The following is a 14,112-nucleotide window of genomic DNA, read 5'->3' on the forward strand; positions in this document are numbered from 1 at the left end:
GTTATTGGGACTTTACTGGTGGTCCAGTGGGTAAGAGGCCATGCTCCAAATGCAGGGGGCCCAGGTTTGATATCTGGTCAGGGAAGCAGATCCCACACGCAGGCTGCAACTAAGAGGTCGCATGCCACAACTAAAAAGCCCACATGCAGCAACTAAGAAGTCCGCATGCTACAACTAAAAGTTCACGCATAGCACAACTAAGACCCAGACAGTGTTGAGGGGCCCAAACAGACCACCAAATTGCACACAGACCTGGAAGGTCCTATTTCCTACATACTTCCAGTGGAAAACACTAAATAGATCTTTTAAAGATTTTTTTCCCCAAAATCTTGCTAAGAAAATTTTCAATCCTATGTAAAAGCTGAAAGAAATTTACAGTGAGCCCACATATACCCACCACCTAGATTCTATAATTAACATTGTACTATATTTGCTTTATCCCACATTTCTCCATTTTTTCAGGATTATCTTTAAAATTGGGTTTGCCTTGCATGTCACTTATTAGGATAATTTATCTGGCAACCAACACATACAAAGGGGGAACCAAATAAAGCTTTTTTTTTGGCATCCCACTCGGGGCTGTTATGTCTAAGAGCCTCAACTGTCAAATCCTCTTATCCCTTTCCAAAAAAAAAAAATACAGGAAAGATAGATTTGGTAAAACCAGTAATATCTTAATGGTTCCCATCGCCCATCCTAGGTAAACCATGAAGATCTTTATATTTGGGCAAGAACACAAAGGAAGGAAACAAAAGGATTTTTTTTTTTTAATAAGTTTATTTATTTATTTTTGGCTGTGTTCGGTCTTCATTGCTGGGCTCAGGCTTTCTCTAGTTGTGGCGAACTGGGGCTACTTTTCGTTGCGGTGCGCGGCTTCTCATTGCGGTGGCTTCTCTTGTTGCAGCGCACGGGCTCTAGGCGGGCAGGCTTCAGTAGTTGTGGCACGCGGGCTTAGTTGCTCCGTGGCATGTGGAATCTTCCTGGTCGGGGGCTCGAACCCGTGTCCCCTGCATTGGCAGGCGGATTCTTTCTTTCTTTTTTTTTTTCTATATTTTATATTTTTTTAATATCTTTATTGGAGTGTAATTACTTTACAATGGTGTGTTAGTTTCTGCTTTATAACAAAGTGAATCAGCTATACATATACATACATCCCCATATCTCCTCCCTCTTGCGTCTCCCTCCCACCCTCCCTATCCCACCCCTCTAGGTGGTCACAAAGCACCGAGCTGATCTCCCTGTGCTACGTGGCTGCTTCCCACTAGCTATCTCTTTTACATTTGGTAGTGTATATATGTCCATGCCACTCTCTCACTTCGTCCCATCTTACCCTTCCCCCTCCCCGTGTCCTCAAGTCCATTCTCTACATCTGGCAGGCGGATTCTTAACCACTGTGCCACCAGGGAAGTCCCTTTGTTTTTGTTGTAAGTGTCATTGATGTGAACAGAGAGGGAGGATGTATTTTTTCAGAAAAAAAAGGAAAAGAAAAGAGAAAAACTTGGGGACTTCCCTGGTGGTCCAGTGGGTAAGACTCCATGCTCCCTATGCACGGGGCCTGGGTTTGATCCCTGGTTGGGGAACTAGATCCCGCATGCATGCTGCAACTGAGTTCACATGCCGCAACTAAGGAGTCTGCATATCTCAACTAACAAGTCTGCATGATGCAGCTAAGAAGTCCACATGCTGCAACTAAAAGATCCCGCATGCGACAGCTAAAGATCCCTCATGCTGCAATGAAAATCCTGCATGCTGCAACCAAGACCTGCTGCAGCCAAAATAAATAAATAAATACATAAATACATAAATAAATATTTTTAAAAAAAAGAAAAGAGAAAGACTTGTTTATTATTAAAAGTCCTGAAATAAAACCAAAAACTACAAAAAAAGTTAAACAGCCCTGAATATTGGTTTAAACTGTATACTCTGCACCTGAAGAAATGTGCAAGGAAAAAGACTATCCTAAAACGAAGTAAAGCATTGCCTGCCCAACAATGGTTTCTGTATCAAAGAAAGAGAAGGTTCTGGAACACTACAAACTGGAACAGAAACTTTTTGGTAGATAACTATAAACACCTCACAATAATATTGAGCTGTGTTTCCCAAACTTAGTCTTTTAAGTATCCTTTCACTATGCTTGCCACAGCTGATTACCTCCTGTGTTCTTATACATTTTTCTTTAAACTGACTTGGTTCTTACCTAAATACATATTTTTTCAAAAGAAACTTTACATTATTTCCATACATGGAAAACCAATATTATTTGCCATAAACTGACAGCTACTTCAAAAGTAAGAGCCATAGGGCTTCCCTGGTGGCACAGTGGTTGAGAATCTGCCTGCCAATGCAGGGGACACGGTTTTGAGCCCTGGTCTGGGAAGATCCCACATGCCACGGAGTAACTAAGCCCGTGAACCACAACTACTGAGCCTGCGCATCTGGAGCCTGTGCTCCGCAACAAGAGAGGCCGCGATAGTGAGAGGCCCGCGCACCGCGATGAAGAGTGGCCCCCACTGGCCACAGCTGGAGAAAGCCCTTGCACAGAAACAAAGACCCAACACAGCCAAAAAATAAAAAATAAAATAAATAAATAAATAAATAAATAAAAATAAGAGCCATGAAAACCAGTGTTATTAACTTCTAGCTTGATCTTGTTCTTTGACAAAAGCTCTGAACTTGGGCTTGTTCTTTTTTTTTAAAACTTTTTATTTTTATACAACTTTTAAAGGTTACTTTCCATTTACAGTTATTACAAAACATTGGCTATATTCCCCGTGTTGTACAATCCATCCTTGAGTCTATCTTATACCCAATAGTTGAGGGGGGAGGGGCAACGTAGGGGTGGGGGAGTGGGAGATGTCTGTTCTTATTAGAGAGTTGTTAAAACATTCAAGTGGAAACTTTCTTCTTGATTTAATCAGAAGCACTGAGGGATAATTAAAAAGAGAATTAATTTCTCAGTGTGTGATTCAACGTCCTATAATACTGAGTCCTTGTACTATTTTGTGTACTCTGTGGGTACACATCTCACACTGAGGACAGTGTTTAACAGTGTGTAATACACTGTCTTGGTAATACCTTCTGTGATCCTCCAAATCCTACTTTTCTTTGGAATGGAGTTAAAGAGCGTTTGATCCCTGATTTCCCCAGTTACCGGAGTGCCTTTCTTTACAAACGTCCATTATGCAACAACCCTAGCAATTCAGGGCAGAGTTATGTCATAGCTTCATCCCCATTCTTTACCCGCTGAACATCTCCCGTGCTTGTTGTTCTCCAATCGTTTCCCCCAGCCCCTCATTCTCCACCCTTCTTTGACCAGTTCTCTGTCCTGGAGATCACCACCTAAAGACTGGCTTGGATTCAGCTAAAAAGAAGCAATAGCAGAAGATGGAAGCACAGGAGGAGAGTAGCCAGATTTCTCATCCCACTCCCTATTTTCTTGGTGAAATAGTTCTGGCAGTATCCTCACCTCTCCGTAACTGTGGTACCTGCAGCGGGCCCTACCTTCATGGTTCTAACTTTTACCAGCTTCTGTGAACACCATTTCCTAATTTTGTTCCTTCAGGCCTAAAAGTGATAATGACATCCTGCTGATGATGAATCAACAATAATTTAAATCCCTTGTTTGATCCCTCAGTCCTATTGATACTTTTGTAATAATTTCTTATTAAATTATCTTCATATGAACCATCTAAGTGGGGGAAATGTTTGTTTCTTGCCAGATTCCAAGTGATATAGATGGAAACTTTTCACTGCATATACTTTTGTACATGTTTCTATGTGCTTGCATTACCTATTGAAAAATTAAAAACAAGTTTTTAAAAATCAAAGAAATAACAATATTACACATCAAAATTTGAGACACAGCTAAAGCAGTGCCTAGAGGGAAATTTTTAGCTTTAGTTTGACAATTAATGATCTAAACTTCCATCCCAAGAAGCTAGAAAAAGAAAAGCAAATTTTAAAAAAGACAGGAAATAAAGACAGGAACAAAACTTTAAGAAATAAAAATAGAGATAGAAATAAAACAGAAATAAAATTAAAAATTGTTTTTTGAAAAGATCAATAAAATTGATAAACCCCAAGCATAGATCAAGAAACAAAAAACATAAATTACCAATTCCAGGAATAAAAAAGGGGGCATAATTACAGATCCTAAATATTTTTTAAAAATTTAAGATGGTAATGTAACACCTTTACACCAAAAAATTTGACGATATAGTTGAAATGGAAAAATTTCTTGAGAAACACAAATTACTTAAACTGACACAAAGGAAATAGGAAAAATAAATAGTCCAATACAGATTAAAGAGTGAATCTGAAGTAAAAATCCACCCTTATCCTCCAGCTGCCTCAGAAAACTCTGCAGGCCTGGATGAATTTATTGGTAAATCTTTTTCTGAACATTCAAAGGAGAATATATATACTTTTTGAGAAAAAAGAAGAAACAATTCCAAACTAGTTTTATAAGGCCAGCATGACCCTGATACCAAAAATTGCCAGGGACATTATAAGAACGTTATAGGCCATTATGTCTTACTTAAGAATATAGATACTAAAATCCTAAACAAAATAATATTAGTAAATTGAATCCAGTGAAAAATAAGAAAGACTATACATTATGACCAAGCCAAGTTTTACAAGGTTGCAAAATTGATTTAATACTCAGATATCAGTATAATTCACCAAATTAATAATATAAAGGGGAAGAATTATAGGATCACCTCCACACATGTGGAAAAAGCATTTGACAAAATTAAACAGCCATTCATGATAAAATCTCTTAATAAACTAGAATTAGAAGGGAACTTCTTTAACCTTATAAAGAGTACCAATAAAATACCTATAGCTAATATTAAATAAATGATAAAGTACTGAACTCCTTACCACTGAGGCCAGAAATAAAACAACAATGCCTACTATCACCATTTCTATTAAACATTATATAGGTGGATCTAGCTCATGCATTAGGCAAGAAAAAAATTAAAAGATATAAAGGTTGGAAATGAAGGTGTAACACTTTTTATTCACAGATATATGATTGAATATACATAGAATTATCCAGCAATCTTAGAAATTGGATTAGACTATTGTTAAGATATCAATTCTTCCCAAATTGATGTACAGATTCAATGCAATCCCTATCCAAATTCAGTTGATTTTTTGGGGTGGAAATTTATAATATTTATATGGAAATGCAAATGGCCTAGTACAGCCAAGACAATCTTAAAGAAAAAGCACAAAGTTGAAGAGTTTACACTACCAAATTTCAAGAATTACTATAAAGCTACAGTGATTCAGACAGTGTGACACTGGCCTGAGAACAGGCAAATAAGTCAACAAAATATAGAGTTCAGAAATATGCCCACATATATACAGTTACTTGATGTGCAATAACAACACAATAGCAAAAGAATAATCTTTTTAATAATAGTGTTATAGCAATTGTATACCCCTGTGGAAAAAATGAACATTGCCTCTTACCTCAAATCAAACACAAATTATTAATTTGAGATTGCTAGCAGATCTATACGTGAAGACTCCGAGAAGAAACGCAGGAGAATATTTTTCATGAACTTGGATTAAGGAAAGATTTACTGAACAGGACACAAAAATTACTAACCATAAGAAATTAGCAAATTGGGCATAATTACAATTAAGAGCTTCTGCTCATCAAAAGTAAGACACCCATAAGGGAGTGAAAAGGCAAGCCACAGCTCTGGAGAAAATATCTGCAATGCACATATCCAAAAAAAGCTTTGTATCCAAATGTATAAAGAACTCCTATAAGTCAATAAGAAAAAGACAAACACTTGAATAGAAAATGGGCAAAAGACTTGAACAGACATCTCACAAAGGAGGGTATCCAAATAGCTAATAAGCATATGAAAAGGTGCTCAACATCATTACTCCTCAGGGAAATGCAAATCAAAACACAATGATATAACCCATCAGAATGGGTTATACGGCCATCAGAATGGCTAACTTCAAAGTCTGATGATACAAATTATTGTTGATTAGGATGTCAAGCAACTGGAATTCTCATCCATTGCTGGTGAGAGTATAAATTCATACCCCTCCTAGAAAGCTATTTGGCATTATAGACTAAAGCTCAGTATATAACTATCCTAAGACCCAGCAATCTCACTCCAGGCATATACCCGAGAGGAATGAAGCCTCTCTACTAGAAGACAAGGATGAGAATGATCATAGCAGCTTTTCTCATTATAACCGAGAATTGGGAACAACCCAAATATCCATCAACAAGAGAATAGGTAAATAAATTCTGGCCTTTTGTACAATAGAATATTATACAATAATTTTTTTTAAATCCACAAAACAACATGAGTGAATCTCACAAATATTAAGCTGATCAAAAGAATTCAGACACAACAATGGTACACACTATATGATTGCATTTATGTGAGATTCAAGAGGAAAATGGTGTAGTTCAGTTAATAGTAATTAATCTCAAATGTACACAGAAGTAGCACTTGTAGAGTACATAAAGATAAAATTATCTCAGCTCTTTAAATAAATGGACATGATCAAAGGAATTAATTGTACTGACCATCTGAACTCAGTGCCTTATAATCTAATCATCATGTAATGAGGGAGACTGAATAGGAGCAGTGATGTTCTTAGAAACTCATAAAAAGCTTTTTGAAAAAAGCCTTCAGCAAACATTACATATCAAACCCCTGTGGTGGAATAATATTTTAAGATATCAACCACTGGGTCCCCACCTTGGCCCCAGGATTTTCCCCATGGCCCTTCCTCCCACTCAGGCTCAGTGCACTTTGCCTTGGGGTAGGAATGACCCAGCAGAGAGAAAAGAAGCCTTTGTAGTTCTAAAAGCCCAACCCACAGTGGGAACAAGAAAGAACACAGGGCACAGGATAAGATATTCCAAAGAATACGGGATGACTCACAGACAGTTTTTCCCACCCTCAGAGCTAGCTTTAAAATGTTCCCCGGGTGGATGGGAGGAGAGGACTGGAGGGAAAGTATAAAAAGCTGGGACCCTGAAGAGGTACCCTATGCCTTGCCTTCCCTGGGCTGCGTCCTGGGAGTGGAAGCCAAGGGAATGATAGATACCCCAGAAAAGGTTAGAGGGATTCGGGTGCAGAAGGTGTCTCTTCTTACTTTCCAGTTGGAACCTGAGGGGTGATAAGCCACCCCAACTTATCCCGCACTGGTCAGAAGCAGAGGTAAGGAGGGGAAATGGTTATGCGGGGTGTCTAGGTCAATGGCCCACAGCAGCCTCCTAGAATTCCCTCATGCTCCCAAGCAGATAAAGGGAGATGCACCAAAGAGTGAACTCCAGAGTGGGCTGAGAGCATCAAAACGAGCCACACTTGGAGAGGCCCAGAGGTCCGCAATGGGGATGAGATACCCTCACACATGAGGAGCAGGAGAGGGAAGGCTGCACATCCAAGCAGGGGCCAGCCTAGTTAGATGGTTATCAAGAGCCAGATGGCCCTTCCCAGAGCTGTGACGTAACGTAAGCCTCCTGGAACTCAGACTCGATCTCAGCGAGAACGGGGAACCTCGAACTGACGGAGACTAAGTTTCTGCCACCAGACAGGCAAATAGGAGATGGCTGCCACCTCTGTAGGTAGGAACCAGGAAGAGATAGGAAGGTGATGTTTGTTTGTTTGTTTTTTAAATTTTATTTATTTATTTATTTATTTATGGCTGTGTTGGGTCTTCGTTTCTGTGCGAGGGCTTTCTCTAGTTGCGGCAAGCGGGAGCCACTCTTCATCGCGGTGCGCGGGCCTCTCACTATCGCGGCCTCTCTTGTTGCGGAGCACAGGCTCCAGACGCGCAGGCTCAGTAGTTGTGGCTCACGGGCCCAGCTGCTCCGCGGCACGTGGGATCTTCCCAGACCAGGGCTCGAACCCGTGTCCCCTGCATTGGCAGGCAGATTCTCAACCACTGCGCCACCAGGGAAGCCCTGTTTGTTTGTTTTTTAAAAAATAACTTTAGATACAAAATTAATCAATGTTCATTCTAGAAAACTATAGTACACATAAGCAAAAAAGTAAAACATAGATCGCCTATGATCTCACTACCTAGAGATAATAGTTATTATTATATGAACCTTTCATTTTCTTTTACAGAAATAAGATTTTATTGTGCCCATCAATTTAGAAGCTTGGTGGGGGTTTTTTTGACATTGTGATATAGCACCATCTGCTTGAGTGGTCATCATTCCCCGCTCTTCCTCGTCATCATTTTCAATAATCATAGTAGTGAGCGTTACAGAGTGTTCTATAATATTTTTTAAACACTTTACTAATTGGTGGGCATTCTTACTACTATAATCAACACTGTAATGAACAATTTTATGCTGAATCCTTGCTCGCATCCTTGGCTATTTCATTGTTAACCTGGGGTTTTTCCACTTCCTTTAGCTCCTTGTGCTGGAGCCGGGCACACATGGCAAAGAAAACCTGGCTGGTCATGCTAGTCACGTAATCAGCCATGCAGACTGGAACTGGTGAAACAGGTTGGGTGTACTGCTGTAAAAACCAGCCAACCCTAGTTTTGACTCTTAAAATTATTCCTGTTCCCTGGAGATTATGTCCCCAACTCAAACATCCTCTGGCATACCGAGTGAGGGAACTGCCTCGTGCATTATCTAATATTCTTAAGAGAATACACTGTCATCCTTGCCTGACAAGAGGAGCCCCTGGCAGCATGGGTTACGTTCCTATTTATACAGCATTGCTTTATACCTGCTAGTGGGTACCAAATATATTAAGTCAATGAGAGTCATTTGCACTCTGCAAATGGGATCAGGATATAAAATATTTGAAGTCCTTTTTTTGTGCAATGAATCTTCTTATATAAAATTTACAGATCAGCTTCCAAACAGAATTTTTAAATATCTGGCAGAGAAGTTTCGTAAGAACTACTCCTCTCCTGTTGGATCTTTTCTTATGCTCATATCTGGTTAAACAGGGCTCAGACAGAGGTTAGTAAAGCTCCTAAATGATTGTGCCATCCCCTGTTTGTAAGATGCCCCAGCTCCTTGGTTGCCTACACAGGATGAAGTCCCAACCCGTTAGCACAGAAGATTTCCTTGTCCTGCCGTATATGGCCCCAAACCTTCCTCTGTAGCTTTATCTCCTGCCTGTCACTCCTTTCTTAGTGAACCACTGTGGATTATAACAGTTTATATCATAAGTGGTTTAAATATCTGTCTCCCCCTTCCCATAACCTATCTCTTTAACCACAAGATCCTGTCCCTCTCCTCTGCCTACATCTAAGAACCTAGTACCTGGTATACAGTAGAAAATTCGTAAATATATCAGTATATCAGTTTGTCATAAAATAAATAGTTAACATATGATAAGAAGGGCTAGCACTTATTATGTTCCAAGAGCTTTACCTGTGTTCTCTCACTTAATCCTCACAACAACCCATCAACTTGGCACTCTTATTATCTCCATTTCATAGGTGAGGAAATGAAGGCACAGAGATTAAGAAACTCGTCCAACATTACAACAATCAATAGATGGCAAAACAGGATTTGAATCCAGGCAGTAAGGTTCCAAAAGTCCTGATTCTTCATCTATAATGAACGAAATTTATTGTAGAATAAATGGTGTTAACCATGTCACTGGGACAGAGATCACATGTGGGGAAGCAACTCAGTTTTCTTGACAGGTGCAGGGGTTCCATAGACTGACTACTTCTATTAAAATTCTGTTTTCGCTACTTAGTAGCTTGGTGAGTTTGGAAAAGTTATTTAAATTTTCTAGGCCTCTGTTTTCCCATCCACAAAATGTGGATAAAAGTGGCCCCATCCTGATGAGATTACAGTGAACATTAAATGATATAATCCTTATTAAGTACCTGGCATATCATAGGAGCTCAATAAATACTGTGTACACATAGCTATTATTTCCAGACTGCTATTTGCTGTCCTGGAGAGAATATTTCAAATGCCTTGGTAAAAAGGCCATCCACTCTCCAGTCACCTGCTTTGCACACGAGTCTGTGGGTGTATGTGTACTGATCACACAACATGAATATGAAATGACAAGGTCCCTAATCCACCTAGAAGGCCTCCCACAGTGAGTTCTGCATCAGTATTGGTGTTACAGTTTTCCAGGGTAGCACCAAACAGGCCTTCAGGGTCACACTGCCCAACAGCTCTCGGGGACCCTCTAGTTCCAACATCCCATCAGTCAAAGATTAAGGCCTCTTCCAGACCGCAGGCAGTCAGTCACAGGAACTTGGGAGTTGAGCAAGACAGCTGATGGGCAGCTCCACCCATCACCCAGAAAAGAGCTCTCTCTTCAACCCATCGCTGATAAGACACCAGCACACAGCATCCACCCACAAAACTCTTCGGACTCCACCTTCCAGAGATTAAATTCTCACTGGGTTCTTCTCCCACCAGGAGGGAGCCGCGTGGGATTTGCCCATGATCTCAATCTCATAGCTACCTCTTGGTTTTTTTTGGCTGTGTAGCTTGTGGACTCGACCAGGGGGCGAACCCAGGCCCCCTGCACTGGAAGTGTGGGGCCCTAAGAACTGGGCCACCAGGGAGTTCCCCCTCCTCTTATTTCTCATGGGTCTAGGCAGCTGTGCCCTGAAAATATAGCTCTGGGTGGAGGAAATACTGTCTCCTTTCTTTCAGCACCAAAACTCCAAGTTAAAGCCAAAAGCAAACTGAACTTATGAAAAGTAAATGGAGAAATCAGCCAGCACAATTCCGCAGGGTGCTGGGAGAAAGAAAGAGGCAGAGTTAACAGCATGAAAGTCTCTCAGAGATGAGGCAGCAACTGCCCAGGACAACGAAGACAACCAATAAATGAAGAGTGCCCAGTCTGTACAAGTGGGAGCTCAGGTCCTCTGTTCCCAACTCCAGCCTAAATTCAGCCTTGAGTATTACTCAGACTAACTGGTAAAGAAAAGGTTTGAGGGACATTGCAATCTGCCTGGGATAACATGAGTCAGTGGAGGCCTATCAGGACCTGCAGTGTTTCCTCTGTCTTTTCAGAAGAATTGGTTGCTGGGAGGGGTGCAATGACTCATAGAATGTTAGTGGTAGAAGGAATCTACCCAGCCGTGTCCCCTCATTTTACCTGGAGAGGAACTAAGGGTCAGAGTGAATCCATTTGCCCAAGGTCACAAGGCATGACTGCTTGTCCATCGTTCTATTTTGTCCCCTGACACTTTCTGCCTCCTGCATTTGACTCACCCGTAGCCCTTCCATCCCACCCACTATTCATGCCTAACGTGATGCAGGGTGCGTGTCAAAGCTGTAATACCCTTGTGTGCTGCAGAGTGGGAAAGAGCATATGACAGAGTCTCATAGGAAATATCATGGTGTCTGTTTTTCTGCCCACTTGTGGAAATCATCTTCATTTTGGACCCCACACATAGAGTTAATTTTCCACGCAAAGGAGAGACCACAGATCTCCCAGACCAGAGAGAGAAACTTCCAGGGCTATGTCACCCAGGTTATCAAACAGGGTGGGGGAGGGGGGGGCAATCAAGTTGCCAAACACTTGATACAGCCATTCTTTTGCTACACATGGCTAAGGATTATCAACATTTTCTTAGCAAGAAAAGAAAGAGAATCATTATCAAAATGTTTCTAGTAGTTTATACTGAGTACTTACCATATACAGGCAGTATTACTTAATCCTCAGCAACAGCAGGAAGTTACTGTTATCTCTATTTTAAAGAAGAGGAAATTGCGGCACAAAAAGTTTAAGTAACTTGCAAATAGTAAATAATCTGACTTCAGAACCTGACTCATCATCATGCTTTTGTAAACTCTCTTGTAAAACTGTGTATATTTCTTGCTTCATAGCCTGGGTTCAGTCATTCTCAAGTTCTGTTCTCCTTATCAAGCCCTAAAAGTACCCCTCCAGGTATTATTACTGATCAACACCTAAACCAAATCTGTTTGTAACAGTAGAGATGCTGGTGTTCAGTTAATTTGCAGTCCTCACAAAATGTTGCTTTGACAAGACTTTTTTCTGTTTGAATGTGCTACGAATGTTACATAACCAATATTAGCATGCTGGTATATTTCCTTTCTGCCATTTTCCTTTTTATTTAACGTGTGTGGAGGAAGAAAAAGTTTCTCCTCTACCCTCTTATGTTTAGTGTCTGGGGCTCTGCAAATTAAAAGGACAGATTAACAGGAAAATAAAACAGAGTTTATTTATGTGTGCAATGCTCATACACGCTGGAGAACCCAGTAGTGAGTGACTCCGAGGGGTGGTTAGAATTTGGGGCAAATATACCATTTTAACAAAGGGTGATAAATTTGTAGGGAAGTGCAAGACAAAGGAAAAGGGGGTGGGGCTCCTGGCAGTGGTAAATTGTAAGAAAGTAAATATATGGGGAAACTAATGGAAGATAAGTTATTTCAGTAAGATTTGTTTGTGCAGACCCATCTCAGGGCCGACTTTCTGTCTCCCGTGATAATGGTTGTTCTCCTCCTGGTCCAGGAGCGAGGAGGGGGAACATCTTCACAAAGCAAAATTTATATCCTGCTTTTAGGCAAATAAAGGAAGGGCAGAGAGCTCTTTCTGTATTGCTGCTTTTTATTGCCTTCGGCTCATAGCAATACTATGCTAAAGTGGCATATTGTGGGGTGGCATATCCTGATCCTCTTCACATGATAAAAACTTCAGGGCACATTCAATTTCTTAACTGCTTCGTCCCCCCTCATTATATAATATATTGTTTTGTGTGGCTATGTAGTCTTTATTTATTTATTTTTTATAAATTTATTTATTTATTTATTTTTGGCTGTGTTGGGTCTTCGTTTCTGTGAGGGCTTTCGCTAGTTGCGACGAGCGGGGGCCACTCTTCATCGCGGTGCGCGGGCCTCTCACTGTCGCGGCCTCTCTTGTTGCGGAGCACAGGCTCCAAAAGCGCAGGCTCAGTAATTGTGGCTCACGGGCCTAGTTGCTCTGCGGCATGTGGGATCTTCCCAGACCAGGGCTCGAACCCGTGTCCCCTGCAGTAGCAGGCAGATTCTCAACCACTGCGCCACCAGGGAAGCCCAACTATGTAGTCTTTATAACTACCAGTTTTCAATGAATAAATAACATTTCATTGGGTAGATCTATCATTATTTGCTCATAACGATAAATAAATAGGACACATAAGGCCCTACTATGAGATATTTGGGTTGTTCCCAAATTCCTCATGATATCAATAACTGCAGCACACTTCATCTTTTCTATACTTACCAGATATATTTTATTCTAGGTTAGCAGAGTTTTAATTCTCTTAATGAAGCTCAAAGCATGGTTTATTTCTTTGTGAGTTTAGATAGGAAGAGTTTAAGAAAACATAGATTGGCCATGAGCCAATCCAGAGTCTCAGCCAGTTCAGTGAACACCATGAAAAATCAGTAGCAACAAGCACCTGCATAAATCAGTAGCAACAAGAGGAGACAGTTGTCACATCAACCAAGAGAATATGTACAAGTGATTTAGGAAGGTTAGAGACATCACCAGGGCTCAGTGTCCCAGCTGGAGAGACAGCTCTCATATCACAGTGAACACTGGCTACCCATCTACACTGGAACAGTTCTTCTAACATGACAAGTTAATCATGATTCCCAGATCACTTGGGGGCATTCTCAGTTCTTTGCAATAACCACAGTGCACAGTGTGCGCGCACACACACACACACACACAATCTAGAAATGTCCATTTTCCTGCTCATTCATGTAGCAAAGGTGGGAGACCTTGGGATTAGGAGGTAGGAAGACCTTGATTAGGATCTTGGTCTCAACCCTTCCCACCAGGTTGACTGTTATCCAACGTGACTATTTCCCAGTCTTCTCACACGTGAAATGGAAATTACATTTAAGGGAGTAATTAAATGGATTTTTAAAAAAGTACTTTAAAAACCACAAAACTGTACATAAATGTTATCTCTTATGTATTTTTAGGGCATTTAGAAATGCTGGCTTTGGGGACTTCCCTGGTGGTCCAGTGGTTAAGACTCTGTGCTTCCACTGCAAGGGGCATGGGTTCGATCCCAGGTTGGGGAACTAAGACCTTGCATGCCCTACAGTGTGGCCAAAAAAAAAAATGCTGGCTTTATTATATAATTAATACCCAT

At 40.7% G+C, this 14,112-nt stretch overlaps 1 pseudogene across 1 annotated transcript in view; it reads left to right on the plus strand.

Annotated features, from left to right (window-relative positions):
• Positions 1 to 213: 213 nt before the first annotated feature.
• The window catches only part of LOC309629909 (anaphase-promoting complex subunit 7 pseudogene), a 176,951-nt pseudogene continuing 163,052 nt past the window's right edge, over positions 214 to 14,112 (plus strand). The window contains exon 1 of the transcript XR_014249500.1: positions 214 to 7,208. The product of XR_014249500.1 is annotated as an anaphase-promoting complex subunit 7 pseudogene (transcript). The remainder of the gene's footprint in view (positions 7,209 to 14,112) is intronic.

The sequence above is a fragment of the Balaenoptera borealis genome (assembly GCF_965194805.1).
Source record: "Balaenoptera borealis genome assembly, chromosome: 5".
Lineage (NCBI taxonomy): Eukaryota > Metazoa > Chordata > Mammalia > Artiodactyla > Balaenopteridae > Balaenoptera > Balaenoptera borealis.